The following is a 20528-nucleotide window of genomic DNA, read 5'->3' as shown; positions in this document are numbered from 1 at the left end:
AGAGAAAACTCATTGACAGGGGTCTCATGACCAGTTCCTTCCAGGAACAGCTGGAACTTGGTCAGGCAGCTCCAAAATCCTCAGAGAGCAAATCATTGGCCCGGCTTCGGAGCTGACAAAAAAGACTAAAGCATCGGAGCCAAAATGTTCCAGTTCTGACTCAGCTTGATCTACTTCGGTGCCATCGATTTCATCGGTTCTGAGACAATCTTCGGTACCGAATATTTTGCCTGACATCGAGACTGTATCTCCTATTTTGGAGAGAAGGAGGTCTCCTTCTGTCTCCACCAGATCCTCAAGGACCCTATCAGATGAGGACATCGAGAGGGTGGTGAAGAGGTTGCTTTTGGATCCAGCTCTGGCTAGAAAATTGGCCCCTCTAGACCCAAAGGTCTCGGAGCCGACCCCCTTACTGATCATTGTTCCTCTTCTGACTGCTTCTCTCTTGGAGCTTATTACGTCAGGTTCCTCTGTCTTGGACCCTTCAGCTCTAGGGATTTAACCTTTTTCCTCAGAGCCAATTTCTCTATCCTTGATGGCTCAGTCTGGAGCCAAGGATTCTGGGAGCTGACGCTCTCATGTCGAGTCCGAGGGGGACAGTCACCCTGGCTTCTCGTCAGAACCAACCCTCCCTCTCGGAGCCTCAGCTCGGCTCCCACTTCTGCTTTGGAGCCGTTCCCTCTTGCTAGGAGTCGACCATCCACCCCCTCTGAGTGGAGGTCTTCTTTGGAGCGGGGGGGGGGATTTTGAAGCTATAGAGAAGGCTTTATCCTCTGCCAAAACCATTCCTTTGGAACCTGTGTCCCACCAGTAGCAGGCAGCAACCTCTTCCCCCCTACCACCCCCACAGTGTAGGGAACCAGAGGCCCAAGTAGCCCCCAAAGGAGGTGCCCCCTCTTCCAAGACCTCCCCAGATTATCCAACTGGAGAGCTCCCTCGGAAGAGGCTGTGTAAGAGGAAACATGTTGGGTGACGTCGCCTTATGACCAACTTTTGGGGGTCATATCACAGAAAGCATGGACGTCTCCAGCAGTGGAAGCCATCCTGAGGAGGCCAAACAAATTTATGACAGCACCTGAGGACAAGTCTTTCCTTAGTAAAGGAGTTCCAGTTGATGCTATGTTGGCAGCAGCGCCCACCAAGATGGAATTATCCGAGACGTCTTCTAATATCCATCCTCCTAACAAGGAGTCCAGGACGATGGATAGGTATGGGAAAAATACTTTTTCTTCAGCAGCATTTACATTGAGATTGCTGAATTACCTGACTCATTTTACTCATCTTCAGAGGGCTCTCCTGAAAGAGTTAGGAGATACCCTTCAGAGTTCATTAGCCCCGGGTTCCATGGATAAAGTTTCTACGCAGCTCTCCACCCTTACTTCCATAGCTAACTCCTCCATGAGGCTAATCTCATATGCGGCAGATGGAGCGAGTAGGGCAGCCGCAGCAGGAATATCCCTCAGTAGACATTCGTGGATGCGTCTTTGTAATTTTACAGAATCCTTCAAGTTTTCCATCACTAATGTTCCCTTTGATGGTTCATCTTCTTTTGGACCCCAAGTGAAAGAGATTTTGACTAGATGCAAGCAGGAAGGGAAAACCTTATCTGCTGTCGGAGTCCATTTCTCTCTCTTGTCCAGACCCTATCCCAAGGGTAATACAGGAGGGAAAATGTTGTTCAGGATATCTCAAAAAGGTTTCCCTCAGGCACAAGGTCAGTCCTACACCAAATGCAGAGGGGGAGGATATAATGGAAGATGCCACCCTCGCGGCAGAGGAGGTCTGCAACATCAGGGAGACAGAGAAGCTTTCTCTGATGATCCCTTCCATTGACCCTGAAGAGTTGCCTGGCTGTCCATCTCTGGAGGCAGTCGGGGGTCATATATCACTGTACCCAAACGCCTGGCTAACTATCTCTCAAGATCATTGGGTACACACAATAATATCCAGAGGTTATCTGATTCCCTTTATTTCTGAATCCCCAACAAACCAGTCTCTACCAGACATACCACCCATTCAACTAGACCATGCAACATCAGATGTCATCTCGTTGCTGCAAAAAAGAGCCATCCAAGAAGTCCCCGCAGAGGAAGTAGGATCCAGAACTTACTCTCGATTCTTTTTAGTTCCAAAAAAGACAGGGGACTGGAGATCAATTCTAGTCTCAGCAGGCTCAACAAGCATGTAAGGAAATCGAAGTTCCGAACGGTCACTCTGCAGTCAATATTTCCCTTTATCGGGAAAGACAACTGGATGTGTTTAATCAATCTCCAGGATGCGTACTACCGCATCAAAATGGACAGGCGCTCCAGGAGACACTTACGCTTCCGGCTGGGAGCCAGCTATTTTCAGTTCAGAACACTGCCCTTTGGCCTCACTACAGCCCCCAGAGTGTTTACCAAATGCATAGCAGTGGTAATGGCTCACCTGGGATGTCAAGGATTCCAGGTGTTTCCATACCTAGACAACTGACATATCACTGCTACCACCAAGCATCAACTCATAAGGACCAGGGATGAGACTCTATCCTTGTGCGCCAGTCTAGGCATCACTGTCAACTTGCAAAAGTCAGTCTCATCTCCCTCACAGCACATTGTATATCTAGGCTCAGAAATAGACACAACCACCATGTCAGTAAGGCTAACACAGGAAAGAGTGGAATATTTACGCAGCCAGGTCAGATCCTTGCTAAACAGAGTTCAGGCCAGAGTAGTCCTTCAAGTTCTAGGGACTATGGCATCCGCCATCCTATTAGTTTCTCTTGCTCGCCTACACATGAGGATTCTCCAATGATTGCTATCTGCACAATGGTCGATGCAAGACCTTCCATTGTCTCACCAGATATTGATAACAAATGCATGCAGAAAGGATCCGATATGGTGGTTACACACGAAACAACTTAAACTAGGTCATCCACTTATTCCTTCCCAAGAGAAAGCAGTTTTGACCAGGGACACTTCCCAGATAGGATGGGCTGGGGGGCATTATCTGGGAATGACAGTCCAAGGTACTTGGCAGAACTATGAGAACCACTTGCACATCAATGTTCTGGAGATGAGAATGGTGCTGTATGTGTTGCAAGCACTTCACAGGTCCCTTCCCACTGGGACAATTGTGATTCAGTCAGACAACATGTCTGTAGTGTGGTACATAAGCAAAGGGGAACCAAGTCCTACCTGCTTTGCCGAGAGGCCTTAAGAGTTTGGAAATGGGTGATGGATACTCAACGCTTTCTGATAGCAACACATATCCTGGGGAAATCCAACGTAATAGCAGACAAACTCAGCAGAGCAATTCTGATGCCTCACAGGTGGTCCCTGACTCCAATGGTTGTGAAAGAGATCTTTCACAGATGTGGCCAACCTTGCTGCGATCTATTTGCCACTCACCTGAACACCAAATGTAGCAGCTACTTTGCCCTCATTCCCCATCCGGGGAGGTCACTCAGGGATGCTCTAGTTCATGATTGGCCCCCGGGACTTCTTTATGCCTTTTCTCCTTTTCCACTCATCCCAAAGGTAATACAGAAAGTAAGACAGTTGAGGAGTTCCTTGATCCTCATTGCTCCTTACTGGCCTCAACAAGTTTGGTTTCCCTTCCTGTGGCCTTTCCTCTTGGAGGAACCATGAATTCTGGACCCATCTCCAGATCTCCTGATTCATCAATTGGGACAGTTCCACCCCTCCATCCACACCCTCACATCGATAGCACGGCTGCTCCAGTTCCACGAATAGCCAGGTGTATTCCTTTATCCCCTGTGGTCAAATGCATTTTAATTTCATCCCATAAACCTTCCACTCAAACTATATGCCAGAAAATGGAAAAGGTTTTCCCGTTGGGCTATGAATCAGGGCTTAGATTCATATACGGCTCCTTTAGAATCCATTTTATCCTTCCTAGTAACAATTTTTCATGAAGGAGCAGCAGCCGCTACAGTTAGAGTTCAATTAGCTGCTATTTCCAATTTCCACTTTGGCTTCATGGGAAATCCAATCATGCAGTACTCCTTGGGTAAAACCTTTTTAAAAGGATTTCTTCTTCTCAGGCCCACATTAAAATGACCATTAGAACCCTGGGACTTAAACTTAGTCTTCTCATCTTTGATGTCTGCACCCTTTGAGGCATCCTCGTCGCCAGACTTAAAATTATCACGGAAAACCTTGTTCTTGGTAGCCATAACATCTGCTAGTAGAGTTTCAGAACTACAAGCTCTTACTATTCGGCCTCCTTACATTATCTTTCACAAGGTTAGTCTCTCTCTCAGGACAAACCCTTCCTTTCTTCCTAAAGTATGCTCAGAGCACAATCTGAATACCACCATTGAGCTACCTGTGTTCTTTCCAAACCACTCTAATAAATCGGAGTATAGACTACACCAGCTAGATGTTCACAGAATACTCAGGTTTTATACACACAAAGAATTCAGGAAATCTGATCAACTTTTTGTTTCCTTTTCTGACAAAAGGAAAGGATTGCCTGTTTCTAAGATTACTCTTTCAAAATGGCTTTTGGATTGCATATCCTTTGCTTATCAACAAGCTGGAAGACAATTACCTGTCAAAGTTAAAGGTCACTCTACTAGGGCTGTAGCTACTTCATGTGCCTTTAGGTCTAGGCTCCCAATTGATACTATTTGTGCAGCAGCTACTTGGGCAAGACCACATACATTTGTCACTCTTTACAAATTGGATTTGGCCTCCTGGGACAGGTCATCCTTTGGGTCCACTGTGCTGAAGAGTCCCTTTGCTTGAGCCATCCGGGATAAAGGTGCTAGGGACGCTGCCCCATCCAGCAAGAATTACGGTGAGATATGACTACATAACAAAGAAATGATGTACTTACCATAATGTTCCATGTTTGTACTCCATCTTGCCTATATTCTTGCGTCCCTCCCTCCAACCCCCTTCCTGTTTCTGGGGGATCTGGTGGACCATTCTGGTGCTGCCTGACATTGTTCTTTTGTTGTCCACCTGGAATGGATTATATTTCTAATCCTTTGCTGTATTTATACACCTCTTAGATTACTCTTACCTGATAGGTATTTACTGCTTCTAGCAAACTAGATCTGGGATTTGCCGTGAGGCACTATGGGTTAGGGGCTAGCTCCGAGCCAGTAAAAGCTCTCAAGCTTTAGTACTGGCTGAGTCGGAGCTGAATATCAGCTCCGAACCCATCCAGCAATAATATAGGCAAGCTGGACTACAAATATGGAATGTTATGGTAAGTACATAACTTCTTTTTATTTGAAGTTTTTAGTTAAACTGAAAATAGATTTTATGATATATTTATTTTTCATTTAATATATGGTCATTTGGGTCAAATCATAGAATTTGTTTCAATATTTAAAGTATGTATAAAAGCAGAAATTTATTCTAATAAAATGATTTCAGTGTTTAAAGCTAAAGTGCTTGGTTTCTTTTTTTTTTTTTTTTTTTTTTCTTTAGTTTTGTCTGTTCTGTTTCTTCAGTACAGCACATGCTTAGCTGTTTTCAAAAAAATATTTTATTACATTTTGAAGTCAAGCACTACAAATGATATAAAGCACACATGATAAACATTTATATACTAGCCAAAATATATTTTAAATTGCACTTTTTAGTGATAACATACTTATATAAATAATTAATAGACGAGTCCTTTCTACAACATACATGGAACAAATGAAACTGATACCTGCTAATATGCAAATGTCATCCAATAAGCCCTCAGGCCTAACCTAATACATCCTGCTTCAGAGTAGATCGTAAACAAAAAGTCCTCTACAAAATCAGTAGACCCATCCTGGATATAACCTATTCTAGCCTAAATATCTGCTAAAACAACATATCAAGATGTTAAAACCTGATAAAAATATACCAACAGCAGAAGAGATCCTCAGCTGGAAATCTCACCCTACTCAACAAGAAACGATTATCGGAGGAAACATTAGCATAGACTGGCAACTGATTAACAATGACACTCTCTCTGAATCGATTAACTTATATGTCTTTAGACAGCTAATCATCTCTATATCTAGAAGCAATAAAAAGTCTGACAGACACTGAAATTTAGATCAGATCCTTACCAACAAACCAAATACATTTCAAATACCTGCCATTTACAATAAACAACCACTTTCCCACTTATGCAGAAAGAAACTACAACTAAAAGAAAATTTAAGGAGGAGTGATTTTTGAGATTTACTCTGCTCCTGTATTTTTTGGTCTTTTTATTTTTAGCTTGTTGACACTCGGCATTTCGAGTGCCAACATTTCAATGACAAGCTATAGCTAATAATTCTTGCATGCATTGTGATATATGACAATAAGATATATACCCATGGTTAAATGCTACTCGCTTTGAATCTAAAATGGAAAACAGACATTTTTAATGACAATACCAATGAAAGAATTGATATTACATGACTGGAAAGAGAGCTCAATGCCAGATTTTTCATAGGAACAGTGATGGATATTTGTAGAAGTTGGTAATATAAATTTTATAATAAAACAAATGTATCTGGTGTGATGATATTTATTGATTTTTTTTTTTTTTTATCAAAAATGTTTGAATGTTGCTTATGGGTTCAATGATGTGTTTCCTTATGTGTTTCCAATATTTTCCCCAGGTCTTTTCTTCTTATGGGTTTTCCTTTACCTTTTCTCTAGTACGATAAGATGATTATTATTACTGTTATTGTTATTATTAAACATTGTTTAACTATTTCACCAAATGACTATGGAACCTTGAGGAGTTTTTCTCCCCAGGACTTCGCTGAAAAAGGACACCTGGTGTTCAGTTGGACAATCCTGGTAAAGAAATGTTAATAAATAAAATAAAATAAATTATTACTATTGCTTATTAGTACTTTTGGATGCAGCAGACTATGTAGTATTAAATCATATCCATAATTCTATTCTGCTGTTATAGATGGAGTATTCCTAGACTTTTTGTGCAACATAAACAAGCAAATGCATATGTACACAAATAAATAAATAAAATAATAGACATTTATTCACAGCAGCATTCTTTTCATTCTAAAGTAGTAATTGAGTTAGTATCCCATTTATTGAAAATTGGTTGCTTTTCAGATTAAAAATGCTTCCTTCTGAGAATTTTGGCCACTCGACTCCATGAGAACACTATTTAGTGTATTGAAGGAAATAATCAATCAAGACATTCAGACTATCGGAGAGTCAAAGACCTGATAGTGGGAAGGCCAGCACCATTAGCATAAATGGATAAAAAAATCATCACTACAGCACAAGTGTCCCAAGTTTGACTAGCAGCTTGGATACCTGCTGGAAATGGTATGGATGAGGCTTAAGCCTACTTAGCTCTGCTTGGGGAAAGGAGAGACATGGGTTCCTGAGCACATTCTCTGTGCTAGAATTCCTAATGGAGATTGGGTAACACATGGAAGGGCTTGTCTGCAAAGAGGTACAGGGCCAGTTGATCACATCAGATGGAGATGTGGCAAGCGCTACAAAGCTCACTACATGAATAACCATGTGCAGGAGTCAGGGGCTCATATAGAAAACTCCTGCTGGTTGTCTTGGTGGCAACTCCTGTCAAGAAAATTTCAGTCATGTAAAAGAGGAATGAATGAGACAAACGGCAGAGAGGAGGTTGATGGTCAGCAGGTAATAGAGCCAAAAACAATGCAAAAAAACAATATATATATATATATATATATATATATATATATATATATATATATATATATATATATATAAAATGGATTGTAGGAGATGGTACAGAGTATGGATCATGGGAAATGATGACATATAGATTAAATACATTGGGAGTGAGATGGAGAATTTTGCCACATGAAGGTGTGTTATGGATTAAAGTGAAACGAGAGACAGGATCAGTGACATCTACTTCTTAAGGTATTCAAGAATTATAGATTTTGGAAGGCGAGAACAATGACAATGTATATTTTTAATGGAATCTATTGTCATATGCCAGACTAGAGCTGAATGAGTTAAAACAATGGGAAGGAGGAGAGAACTAAAACATACTTAGTAATTTAGTCATCAGTGTGTTTTGGGTGACAAACTGACATTTTCTACAGGCCACTGGGGAGTTCTAGATGAAAGGATGTGTTTCTGAAATGTAAAATAATGTCATGCAGGGTTACCTACTGAATACATTTAGTGGAAAACTCCAGGGTATTTTGATGTGAGCTAGAACATTCCAGCATGAAAAGCAAGAAGGAAGAATGAGTTTGCACAGCTAATGAACTGCAGACAAGGGAGCAATTTGGAGTGTGGTTGCGCACTGACAGACTGCCATTTGGAATGTGGCAGTACACTGAGAGGAAGTAAGGGCAGAGTTGTTAAACAATAACTGTACTGTATTGTAGCCATTTCTCAGAGCTAGAAATTACGTAAGATGGACTAAACTAAATGCCAAGAAATGCATAATATTATCCTTTGGGAAGTCATCCATCCCTGGTAACTATCATATTGACAACACACCCCTAAGAGTTGGCCCAGTAGTCAGGGACCCGGGGACACACAAAGACAGTAATCTAGCCTTTGATCACCACGTGTCTACAGTAGTGAAGAAGTCATTCTATGTTGTGCGACTTCTAAACAAAGGTATGGCATCTAGGTCTAGGGAAGTCATTGTTCCACTGTATTTGGCATTCATCAGACCTATCCTCGAGTACAATGTCCCCTTTGGTATGTATCTAACCAGGCATATCCAACAATTGGAACATCAATATAGGTTCCTCACTAAAAAAGTACATGGCATAAGTAACATGTCCTATGCAGACCGCCTCATAGCCCTATCCCTGTATTCTGTTTCCTGCAGGCTGTTGAGGTGAGATCTATGGATGGTGTACAAGACATTGTCTGACCCCCCAGCCTGATGGACCCCCTGCATAGCCATAAAAAAAAAAAAAAAAAAAAAAAAAAAAAAAAATAGCACTAGACTTACCCAGTCTGAAGTCTTAAACCATGCCTTTGATTTAAGTAGGAGCTGCTGGAGAGATAAGTATATATCCCAGAGACTACCCCTTCTCTGGAAAAGGCTCCCCATCCATATGAAGCAGACTTATTCCCTAAACCAATTCAAGTGTAACTTGTACAATTTGATGGGGAACAGCAAATGCATCCCTGGTTTGGCACCTACATCTCTAATGAACACATACAGCCTATAAGCAGTCCATCTCCTGGACCCCTGCTTGCAAATGTTTCATCTCCCAAGCCCCTGCTTATACTTATCAAGGGTATCAGAACTCGTCAGAGATTTGGGATGCATGGTTAGGTTTAAAAAGGTCCTTGTGGTAGTTAGCCTAGTAAACACTTATGAATTTGTCAACTTATTATCAAAAGTTATGGTGTGAAATTAAAGCGTGATAAAGCTCAACAGGACTGTAGGTTAGAAGTAAGTTTATTCAGAGTACTATATGTATCTGTTTGACAGTTTAATGATGTGCACTTTGTGTTTAAGAATAGAAAACAGGAATTTATAATGAGACCATCACCAACAAAAAGGCAGATATTACTTAACTGGAAAGATAGTCGAATGTCAGATTTTTCATTGGTTTGGGAAAGTAGAAATTCATAAAAGAGAAGAATGACTAGCTGGAAATAGAAGTAAACGGAGACAAGACAAATGTACTTCAAAAGAGAAGAGAAGGAATAAGGAAAATATGTTAGATTTCATTATGGGTCAGTTCATGTTCATTTTGTCTGAGATGGGACAAAATATATGAGCAAACGTTGACAAAAGACATTTCAGCTGTTTTTTTTTTCCTTTGTGGGAGCAGCTATTCATCCTGGAAGATAACCTGTCTTCCCTGATAGATGGATCTGCCTCCACCTATTCATGCAACCTGTACTTAATATAACAAACTCCCAGGGAATGCAACATGGAGATACTTATGCAATGACCCCAGAAACAATGGTGTCATGATGATATGGTCCCACAACAAAATCTAGGAGTGCCTTGGGATAAAGAGGGAGATGGATGGGATGATTCTTAGGGCAAGAGTGTGAGAAGGAGGGAATTATCTCTAAAGAAAAAGTGAGAGATGAGGAGAATTAGGTTAATGAGATTTGAGAATGAATTGTCTGAGAGTATCTTATGTTTGCCTGGGGAGCTTTCATCTCTGGGTCACTACTGAAAATAGGCAACAGACCTGCTGGACAATTCAGTAAAAATAAAATAAATGAAATCTAATCTGTGTGACCTTATGGATGGCAACTCATGTTCTCTACATTTTATAGTGCTAAAACTAGAAAAAAACTCATGGTGCAGTTTTAAGTGTTGAATGCCTAAGGACTGAATATAAGAATGAAATCTAAGGCCAGTAGGATGCTAGGCTTGCACATTAAGGGGAATAGGCTCAGACACAAGCATATATTGCAATCAGTTTTGCAGACTACAGAGAGAAAAGAATGTTATAATAATAGAGTGTGTCCAGAGAAATGTCACCAGAGTGATACAGTGGATAGAAAGGAGATCAAACAAGTAAGTATTAGAAAGACTGTAGATATGTAGGAGATGTGAGGGTACTAACTATGAGGAAGGACAGAGGGTGTGAACAGACAGGATTTTCAGACTGAAGGTTCAATCTTTAGGTTAGATATGATGAAACACGCATTTAGTGAGAGAGGGTGACTGATGAATGGAGTGAATTACTGGACGAAATAGTTAAGTAAACAAATGAATAATTTTAAAGGGCATGGGACAGCTGAAGTATGGAAAGAGGTAAGAGAGATAAGTATATGATGTAGGCTGCTAGCTGCAAAACTAAGCATTCTGGGTTCAGATTCCAGTGTTTCACATTGTTACTTGCCTAATACAATCCGTGATTCAAAGTACTTAGTGGAAGCTGCTGTTTTAGCACACCTTTTTAACAATGATTTGTACCGTATGTTTGAGGACATAATATCTTTAGTGAAAGCCTGGCCTTGGCGTAGGAGAAGGGAACTGAAGTCATGACAGCAACTGTGCTTTTCTTCTGGAGTTAATATAGTAAGGCATCCCCATATTTCAGCTCAAGAATGAAGGGGGTAGCACAATTAATGTTGCTCCCTTTGGCTGTACTCTTACCATTGCTGGCAGCGTGGCAATGTCTAAGATATCAGTCATCTGCTTGGAAGCAGCCCTGAAATTCATTTCTAAGTAGATATGATGCTTTATTCTACAAAGATGGCAGAATTGCTCTACTCAGTGCAGATACTCATTGTATCTTTGGGTGAACAGAATGTAACTGTTGACAGCTGGGAAGAGATGTTGTGGGTTGTGCCTTAATAAATGTCCAAAGAGACAGGATGCAGTACACGATTACAGAAAAACAAATGATTAAGTTAATGTCTAGAGCAGCAGACCCTCACATTTGCCATAAGCATGCAAGCTTCCCTTTCCCACAAATAGCAGTTCTGTATACAATAACGAATGTCATTAGCCCAACATGTAATTGAGTTCTAACTTAAAACTACAAGAAAGTCTCAGAAAAGCTAGTCTTCACTGTGTAATACCTTAAACCTCATGAAGTAGAGGTCCATACAAACGATTACTTAAAGATATACCAGTGTTTCAGCAACATAAATAATTATAAAATTTAGTACGCAGAGCAGAACATTGCATTTCTTTAATTCAGCACAACTCTTTCTTTTTCTTTATTGTCTATTTATGAGAAATCTTTAGAAAACAGCATGACAATGAACAAAATTGTGATTATTTTATCTACAGCTTTAGCTCTTAAATGGGCTGAAATCCATGGGCTTTTTCATTTTGTTAAAATAGATTACTGTACGATCATGCATACGACATTAATTATTTTTCAAGCTTACCAAAAACAATAATAATAATAATAAATAACAGCACAACATTAAGTGACAACTGAATTCTGTTTACTGCAGTTAAAGTACATTGCTGTTGCAGAATGTGGAAGGGAGATGCCTGTGTTGCAAATTCCAGCTACAGCTGTGAGAAACGGTTGGACTTGAGTTTCAGGAGAGAAATGTGAGAGTCTGTAATGTGTCAGGTTTCCTCATAATGTTCACATTGATCAGATATTCTGCCAGGAATAGCTGAATCTAGTTGCATAGAACAGAGAATACTTGAAGAATTATGACATTTACAGTAACTACCTTGCTTAACATGATACACATGTGTCACATATGCTATGTATACAGAAAGTGAGCAGGAGAGAATGTAATCATTCCTGTGCCAATAATTTTACTACACCCATAGAGACAGGAAAATTTATGGCAGAAGAAAATTATTTTAGCTATTTCTTGAGAAGCATGCCTCCTCTTGACTGGTTCAATGCCACCGTGGGTGTGAAAAGTCCAAAAACACCTGTTACTTGTGTACGTCTGCTTTCAGTTTGTCAGTAGTGGAAAGGTGAAAAGCCCAGAGCAGAATTCCTTCACTTGGGTAAAGCTCGTCTGTCTCATCAGCCTTAATCTGTTATTTTGGCACATCTCTCTTTTCCTTTGCAGACTTTTTTATGTGTGTGTGCATATATATATATATATATATATATATATGTGTGTGTGTGTGTGTGTGTGTGTGTGTGTATATATATATATATATATATATATATATATATATATATATATATATATATATATAGGCCTTTAACAGTTGAACAGGTCTTCGAGACCATATGATTGAGTTATTGAAAACTCGAAGCTTTTGAGTGGGTATAGTGTGGATTCTGAAATTTACCCTTTTCTCAGTGTAGTGAGATCTCGCAGTTGGAATATTTAATTTGCAGGGGGTGTGGGGTGCCCCCTGCAAAAACATAAAAAAGGTAGATTTTGTGTATTTTTGTGTTTTTTTTTGTTTTGATGTTTGAGTTTTCGGAAATTCGGTCATATGATCTTGACCATATGAATTTTGAGTTTCTGAAAACTTGATCATTAGCTCAATATTACAGCAACAGTCCATCTCACAGTACAACATTACTGTTAGCTGTTCAAGTACTGACCTAAGCTAAAACATTTATATTCTGTCATTTCCAGGCCTAAAAGGCAGCAGTCTACAAAACATGTTCACTGCAACAGTTAATACTGGGATCATTCAGAAAGATCCTGTCTCGTAAATTCTTAACAGTTTAAGCTTGTGCTATCCAGGTCACGAATCCTAGCAGCTGAGGGAAGTTTAACACATTTTCAAAAGGATTAAGGCTGTGAGCTGCTAATCAATTCCAAACTGTAATGTACAGGATTAGACCTATAACGTGCTAATGAGTTTATTTAATTGTCCTGGGTTTGCACTCATGCTCTCTTTATTTACTTGCTGTGTGATTCTGAGCAATTCACTTAACTAGACAGTTTTTCTTGGAGGACACCACCTGGAAAAGTCACTTGCCATGATTGCTCCCCAGGCTAGTGAAAGTGGATAAGGTACACATACTAAACCTAGAGTACTTGATAATGGTTTTCAGTCTTACGCAAAAACACTGGCTAATCTACAATGTATGTACTATACCTGTGTACTATGTATGTATTCTACCTATGTTCCAAATTTCAGCTGTACACCACAAATCTATTAATTACCTTTATTTTTAAATTAATATTTTTTTGTTTGTTCTCTCCACTGTAACTGTTGATATGCTGCATACCACTGTAAGAACATGTATTTTGTAACTTGTGTGTTACTAATCATGTTTAAATAACTAAATGTATATGTAATTTTTCTATGTGGAGCTTTTTTCCCCGGGCCTCTGCTGAAAAACGGCCTTTTCGGCTCAGACACCCCCGGTTAACAAATGTAAAATAAATAAATAAACTTGCAGCTGGTGGGTTTACATGATTAATAAACAAATAAATAAAATTGCTTAACAAGTAAGTGTTTTCTATATTCTGAAATAAAATTTATATTACAGTTCAGGGTGAGAGTGTAGCTAAACGCCTATATAATTATGTTTACTTTCAATATTCTGGTTTCAGTTTAATATGCAAACATTAATGTAGTTTTAGGCCTTTTTTATATATAAATGTTACCCCTTATATGTTAACTTATCTGTCACTGGTTTAGCCCAATTTAATATGCAGGCACTTGAAGTTTGCCATTCAGTATGATTGCAACATTCGTTCTGATGAAGTTCATTATCAGTGGATGAAAATGCTCAATAAATAGTATATTTTACTACTTGGCAGTTAGTGTCATTGGCAGGCAACGTACTTTGTTTATTTTATTATGATTGCAGCATTGTAATTACAAAATGAATCATACCACTTAAGGAGTAATAAAGCAAGACGTATGTTCTGAGCATATTACTTTCTAATGAATGCTAACATTAACTTATTAACACCTATGTGGTGTGCAACGTCACACCTTTAGCAGCCTAAATACATCCTTGTATTCCAGAGAATTTTTTTAAAAAGTCAATGAAAAAGCACATGGTAAACAATCAAATATTTTGTGAAAAGTAAGCTCTATAAAAACTGTACAAATAACAATATTATCACTACAAAGTATTCTTTATGTAGATAATAGTCAGTCCATTCATAGCCTTTCCATAAATAGTATAAATATATTATAATACACACAAACCCAGAATTATATTTGTTTGCTAAACTTTCACAATTGTCATATCTTGAAAACTGTACAACTTGGACTTGTATTGTTAGAGCACTTTTGTTAACTAGATATAAGCTTTCACTTGATAGCAAGAAATTCCTGAGTACATGTAGTGATATTAATAGAAGTATGAAAACATATGGTTAATTATATAATTATCAATATAAATAACACTGAATATCTTTCAAGATGCACAACCTACAGGGAAAATGTCAGTGTTAGTTTTCTTCAACAGAATCAAGGTTTTACCTGATGCCATACTGTAGTTTGCAAGCTACTTCTTTGTGGAACTATTAAGTACATATGCAAATATTGTTTATTTTCATAAGTATTAACAAATAACTAGCAATATCTTTAGTACAATGTGACATAAAGGGATATTGGCAATGAATTTTTCCCTCTCCCACCATAGCATTTAACACTATACCCCTCAATATCCTGTAGGTCTCTTAGGTATGAACATAAGTTTGAAACAAAAACTAAGTGGCAATCTGTGATTAATCTCTTTACTGCATGACGTCATAGATTGTGATTAATCTCTTTACTGCATGACATCATAGATTAACAATCTTAGTATAATTTTGTTAATAAGCCCTTGCCCTTTCCAATACTGTCAATTATTAGCTGGTAAGTAACTTAGTTAAAGAAGCCAGAACCAAAAAAGGTCTAGATGCCATTAGGAGCTATGGGTGTCAACTTAAAGTATTTAAGTATACAAAAAAGGCGTACTAGACTTGGGTTAGTTAACAAATTACTTTAATAATGAAATGGATATTGGATCATCCTTGCCATATGGTCACAGAGCTTTAATCCTGCATATGTTAATGACTGTTGCTCCTTCAGCATACTCTGTTACTTAATATATTAGTTTTAAGAATCTTTTTTGCTCTGAGAACGTGAATGCACATTCTACAACCTAAGTACTTGCATATCCTTTTTATACAGAGCCTGATAGTTTGGGTAAAGACCCAAGGTACTTCTAAACTGCTTTCACTGAACTACCTACATTCTACACCAATAGTGATTACACCAGTAACTGAACAATGTAAGACTTGATACTAACAAAAACAAAAAAACGCATGGGAACTCAAAACAGCGTAACAATTTTAATCAATAAACAAAGTGCTTTCATCCAGAACTATCAAGGACTTCCATAAGAATCTTTAAGATAATGTCTTGATGCACTTAGATGATTATATTTCTAACCAACCAGCCCATGCTGCCCACTTTAAGACAGGGTACATGTAATATGCTTCTGCTAGTCTATGAGCCTCCTTCATCAGCTCTGTCCTCTTATGACAGACTGTCAGCTCTGTAACCTACTTTGCTTTCCCGCTGGCAGCTGCTGCTCTGAAGGCCCTGTTTAATACTTCCTCCCTGTAAGGCCTTATGGGTAAATCTGTATTACATATACTGTAGATTTAGTCTCCTAAACCTATGCCCCCTATCTGTGAGAAAGAGTTACAGGTTACTTTAGCTGTGTGCCCATGTTTGTCTTATAGCTACATAATTCATATAAAAGTTCAGTTTGAAGCATTGGTAGATTGTACTTTAGAATAAAATATATAAGCATTTATTAATAACATATGGGCACTCATCTTCAGCAGTGCCTTCAGGTGGACTTAAGGCTACTAAAAGCTTATACTATGTGACACTAAGGTGTCATCTTCCCAAACTGTGTGCAAGTCTCTGAAGTTTCTAAAACACTTCTTGTACCTTTTTCAGATGTACTCACATGTTAAGTTATAATTACTTATTTTATCTAGATTAATATCTGCATGTATCCATGCAACAACACTGTCTAGTAAGGCCCAATGTTTTGCCAACCAAAATTTTAGAACAAGTGTGTGTGTGTGTGTGTGTGTGTGTGTGTGTGTGTGTGTGTGTGTGTGTGTGTGTGTGTGTGTGTGATAAGTTGACTCCTAATGACTGCATAACTATTTATATGATTTATCTAGGTTTCTGGCATATTATAATATTATTTCAAGGCAATTAATCAACAATCCATTTACTTGTAAAATAAAACAGTAAGGAGAAATCTGGACATGCTAAGAAATGAGGAGGAAGTCAAGAAAGTCCCTCCTGAATCATATTTTCCACCTTTACCAACATAATAGCTGGGACCTACTTGTGTTACATACATGACAATTTGGATTCTGAAGGCTTGGTCTTGCCTTTTAATAGCTGTGGCATTCTTGGTAGAGATAAGAGCAGCCCCTGAGAAAGAAGTGACAATACATGCTGCACAGCTTTGCCTTTCCTAATACAATCACTACTAATCCATTCATCCATACACAGGTATATTAACAAGTTAAGGACATTCAATGTCAGTCTATACATAAGTCAAGAAGTGAAACATTAGATAAGTCAGGATAAGAAGTTACCTGTCTACCCCAGTGAAAATTAACCAATGTAACAGGTCCACTTCTTTTGGGGCTATTTTTCTTATATTAAAAAGCAGGGAATTGGCTCTGGATTACTAAACATGCTTATGAATTTAATGTGGGTAACATAACTGCATCGATAAAAGTTGTTGAAGCTCTTTAAGGCAGTCAACAAACAATGCACACAAAGTGCAATAGTAACCCTCTCACTTTTAATGTTAGTGAAAGGGACATCATGAGACTTGCCAACAAAGGTCATGAGTTATTACAAAATAAATGATAAGACAATAGGAATGACACCTTTATTAAACATTTGGGGACAAAAGTAGAAAATTTAAATGTTGGCTAGAGTGCATCTTCAAAAGTTATATAATTAAATATTCTGTATCCCATGTATATCCAAACAGCATGACAAGTCATATCAAGGTATTCAGGTCTAACAGTTATGGCTGGCCTAGCCACACATTAATGATTGGCAAAAGACTACAATGGGACATATGGAAAAGGGGTTAAGGAGTTGATGATGCAAGAGACAAAAAGATGAACTCACCAAGCTATCCAGAAAAGTCAGAAACATGAGTGCCCATGTTGCTAAATGCAGCTATGATGTGATAGATGCATCATGAGGATATTAGTTTCTCAGCTATTTCCTACAGGTCACATGGGATGTCAAGTAAAAAAAAAAAAAGTATGCTCCTTTAATGTGAAACCTTGCTTGGTTACAAAGCTCACCAAATCTAGGTTTGTTCATTTACTGTTTTGTTTTATTTTATTATGTTATTAACCAGATAAGACCACTGGTGAAATGCATATCTTTTCAGGAGAGCGCTGGCAGCAATGCCTGATTAAGTGACTTGTTCAGTTGCACAGTAGATAAATGAAGACTGAGAGAATCAAACCCTGTACCCTACACTAAAGGAAGAGTTCATTAACAGTACAAAGCCTTAATCCTTTCTGCTAGCTGCAAGGCTGTAGCACCCTTACCCCCGCGGGGCCTTACTTATCTATTATCCTTCTGAGCTTTCACTGTCTATCTCACTTCTGCCCTCTTTGATTTCATTGCTGGTTGTAGATTATGTCACTCCTTGCTGTTCGTATTTAGACATTTAGAATGGTAAGTAAACTATGAACTTTAAAAAACAGAAATGCAGATAATCAAGCAGCGGTCGCTTCACTAGTACCACATACCTTTCAATTGTCCAGATTTTCACAGAATGTCTGGATTTTATGCCTCATATGTTTGGTCTGTTGAGCATAAAATTTGTGGTTTTCTGGCATTGAGGATTGAGGTCACTAAATAATGACGTACATTTGTGTTTCAGTCTTCATATCCCTCAGAAAATGCATTCTAACACAAACTGTGTTATTATAGCATCCTTCTAGGTTTATAAGAGCAATATTTGAAATCTGTCCATATTTTTGGACCTTTGTCCCCCATAATTTTAGGCTTTGTCAAGAGATCTTGCACTTAGAAGTTGAGAGATATGGATATCTGAAATCTAAATAACAAACTTAAACTCAATCCTAAAATACAACTAGGCTGTTGTTTATGTGTAATTATCAGTTGTAAAATCTTAGCATTTTTGAAATAAAGGAAGAAAACACATTTTAGTTTTGCTGCATATAACGACAGTTTACTTTTTCTATCTTTATTTACCTTATAAAACCAGCTAGTGGCTGAAAAGGACTTGTGGTACATTCCACCTACCTATAAAATAAATAAACCTTGGCAGATTTATACAAAAAGTAAATAAGTCTGGACTGAGACAATATTCTTTACAATATCAAGTCCCCTCTGGAAAAAAAATTACTGTGCAACTATTTGGTATTCTGAGAATCATGACAATGAGCCCTGCAATAGCAAGATGGAATGAACTCTTTCTTGGACTATTCCCTTTTCTCTGAGATTAAGTGATTTGGACTTGCAGTTACGAGTCTTGGAATTATAAAAGCCAGCCCTATTCCTACACAAAAAAAAAAAAAAAAAAAATTACAAAGCCCTCTGTTGTCAGTATACAAGAAAAAGGCAGAGATCTTGAAAATTAATGCTCACCCAGTGAGAAGTAGCCTAACTGTCTAGTAAATGAGAATGTCAGGCCTCACCACCTTTGCAGATGTCAAATGCTTCTAACAGCCTCTGCAGCTATTTACCAGAGACAGAAGGCTGTTGGGAGGAGTGAGTATCTAGTTTGTAATGCTGTGGCCAATTGCTTGATAATATTGTAGTTCAACTCAGCTGACTTGATGATAGTTCTCAATAGTGTAAATGTTTTGTATAATGTAACCGTAATCAGTGAAATAATTGTTCACCTGTCATATGACTCATCTGTAGAATTTCCTTTAATTTATTCATAATGTTTGAACTTTTTCAACTCTGTTTGTAACCTTTTTATTAGTACCTTTTCAGTCTGTGCCTTGTATCTGGACAGTATATCTGTTTGGGTCATTTTGATCCATACCTTGATTAGCACGTCATAAATAAGTTAATGTATAAATAATTAAACAAATATGCACTTATCAAAAATGCTCTGACTCGTGATTTCTCTGGTAATGAGATGTAACAACCTCAAAGATGACTGTATAATTTTTTTTTTTTTGGGGGGGGGGGTGCACTGGGCTTCAGAGTAGAGAATTTCTCCACTGTAAAAGATAAACATTTGACAATTTTGGTTGTCACGTTTTGACACTGACAGTATTTTTGAGCAATGTCTCAGGCATATGCGTCAGAGTTTGCTTCCAAAATCCTGAAATATTACAAAAGAAGTACATAGAACTATGTTTTTCTCAGTAGTTTTTTTTTGTTTCAGGTCTGCTAGACTTAAATTTTGAATGATTTATTTGTTTTGTTATTTATTTTTATCTGTCCTTTATTACAATGTCTGGCATTTGTTAATTTCTTGATAGCACAGACAAATGTCATCCTGTAGTGCAAGGGTCCGTTCCCACAGCATCCATTTGCCTACTGTACAACTCTGAGCAAATCATTTAAGATGACAAGGCTTCAGGGCTGTGTTTGAAAAAATCTGTGTGGATCAGAGCTGTACCTTGGTTAGCAAACACAAATAAAGGTTCAAATATCACTTGATTCATGACTCTGGCTGAAGGCCAGAACAAGAAACGTATGCATGAAGAATTTGTAAATGACATTTTTTTTTTGCAAGTAATGTATCCATTACTGCATGAAGAGAACCATTACAGCTATCATATGCCAAAAGGAGGAAATGTTTGCAGGAAAGCTATGCTCAGTCGTAAGAGTTGATAATCTGGTAAAATCGATACAGAATGACTCTGGCCAAGTTACAGTCAACATCCAGGCTACACGATTTCTCTCTTGTTATCATTTTTAATTTTAGTGTAAAAGCAGTGGCAGCTCGTTCATTTATTACACTGGCCTGACATGTACAACATATTATGCTGTGTCTGAAAACTCCAGATGTAACCATGAATATTTCATTTATTCTCTACCTTAAAAATGACACTGCTATCCATGTGAAAGCTTTTAACTATTAGTGATCATAAACTGGAATTATTTAGCACTTTATTTTCGGTCAATGAATTCCTCATCGACCTTCAAAGTTTCCTTATAGTAACTAGTAAGTGAGTATA

At 38.2% G+C, this 20528-nt stretch overlaps 1 protein-coding gene across 5 annotated transcripts in view; it reads left to right on the top strand.

Annotated features, from left to right (window-relative positions):
• Positions 1-20528, top strand: part of ANO1 (anoctamin 1) — a 1045885-nt gene that overhangs the window by 677188 nt on the left and 348169 nt on the right. The gene's annotated exons all lie outside the window — the stretch shown is intronic.

This window comes from Protopterus annectens, chromosome 9.part0, assembly GCF_019279795.1.
Source record: "Protopterus annectens isolate FY-2018-M chromosome 9.part0, PAN1.0, whole genome shotgun sequence".
NCBI classification, from domain to species: Eukaryota; Metazoa; Chordata; order Ceratodontiformes; family Protopteridae; genus Protopterus; species Protopterus annectens.
The sequence above is the reverse complement of the archived record's forward strand: the minus strand, read 5'-3'. Positions and strand labels throughout refer to the sequence as shown.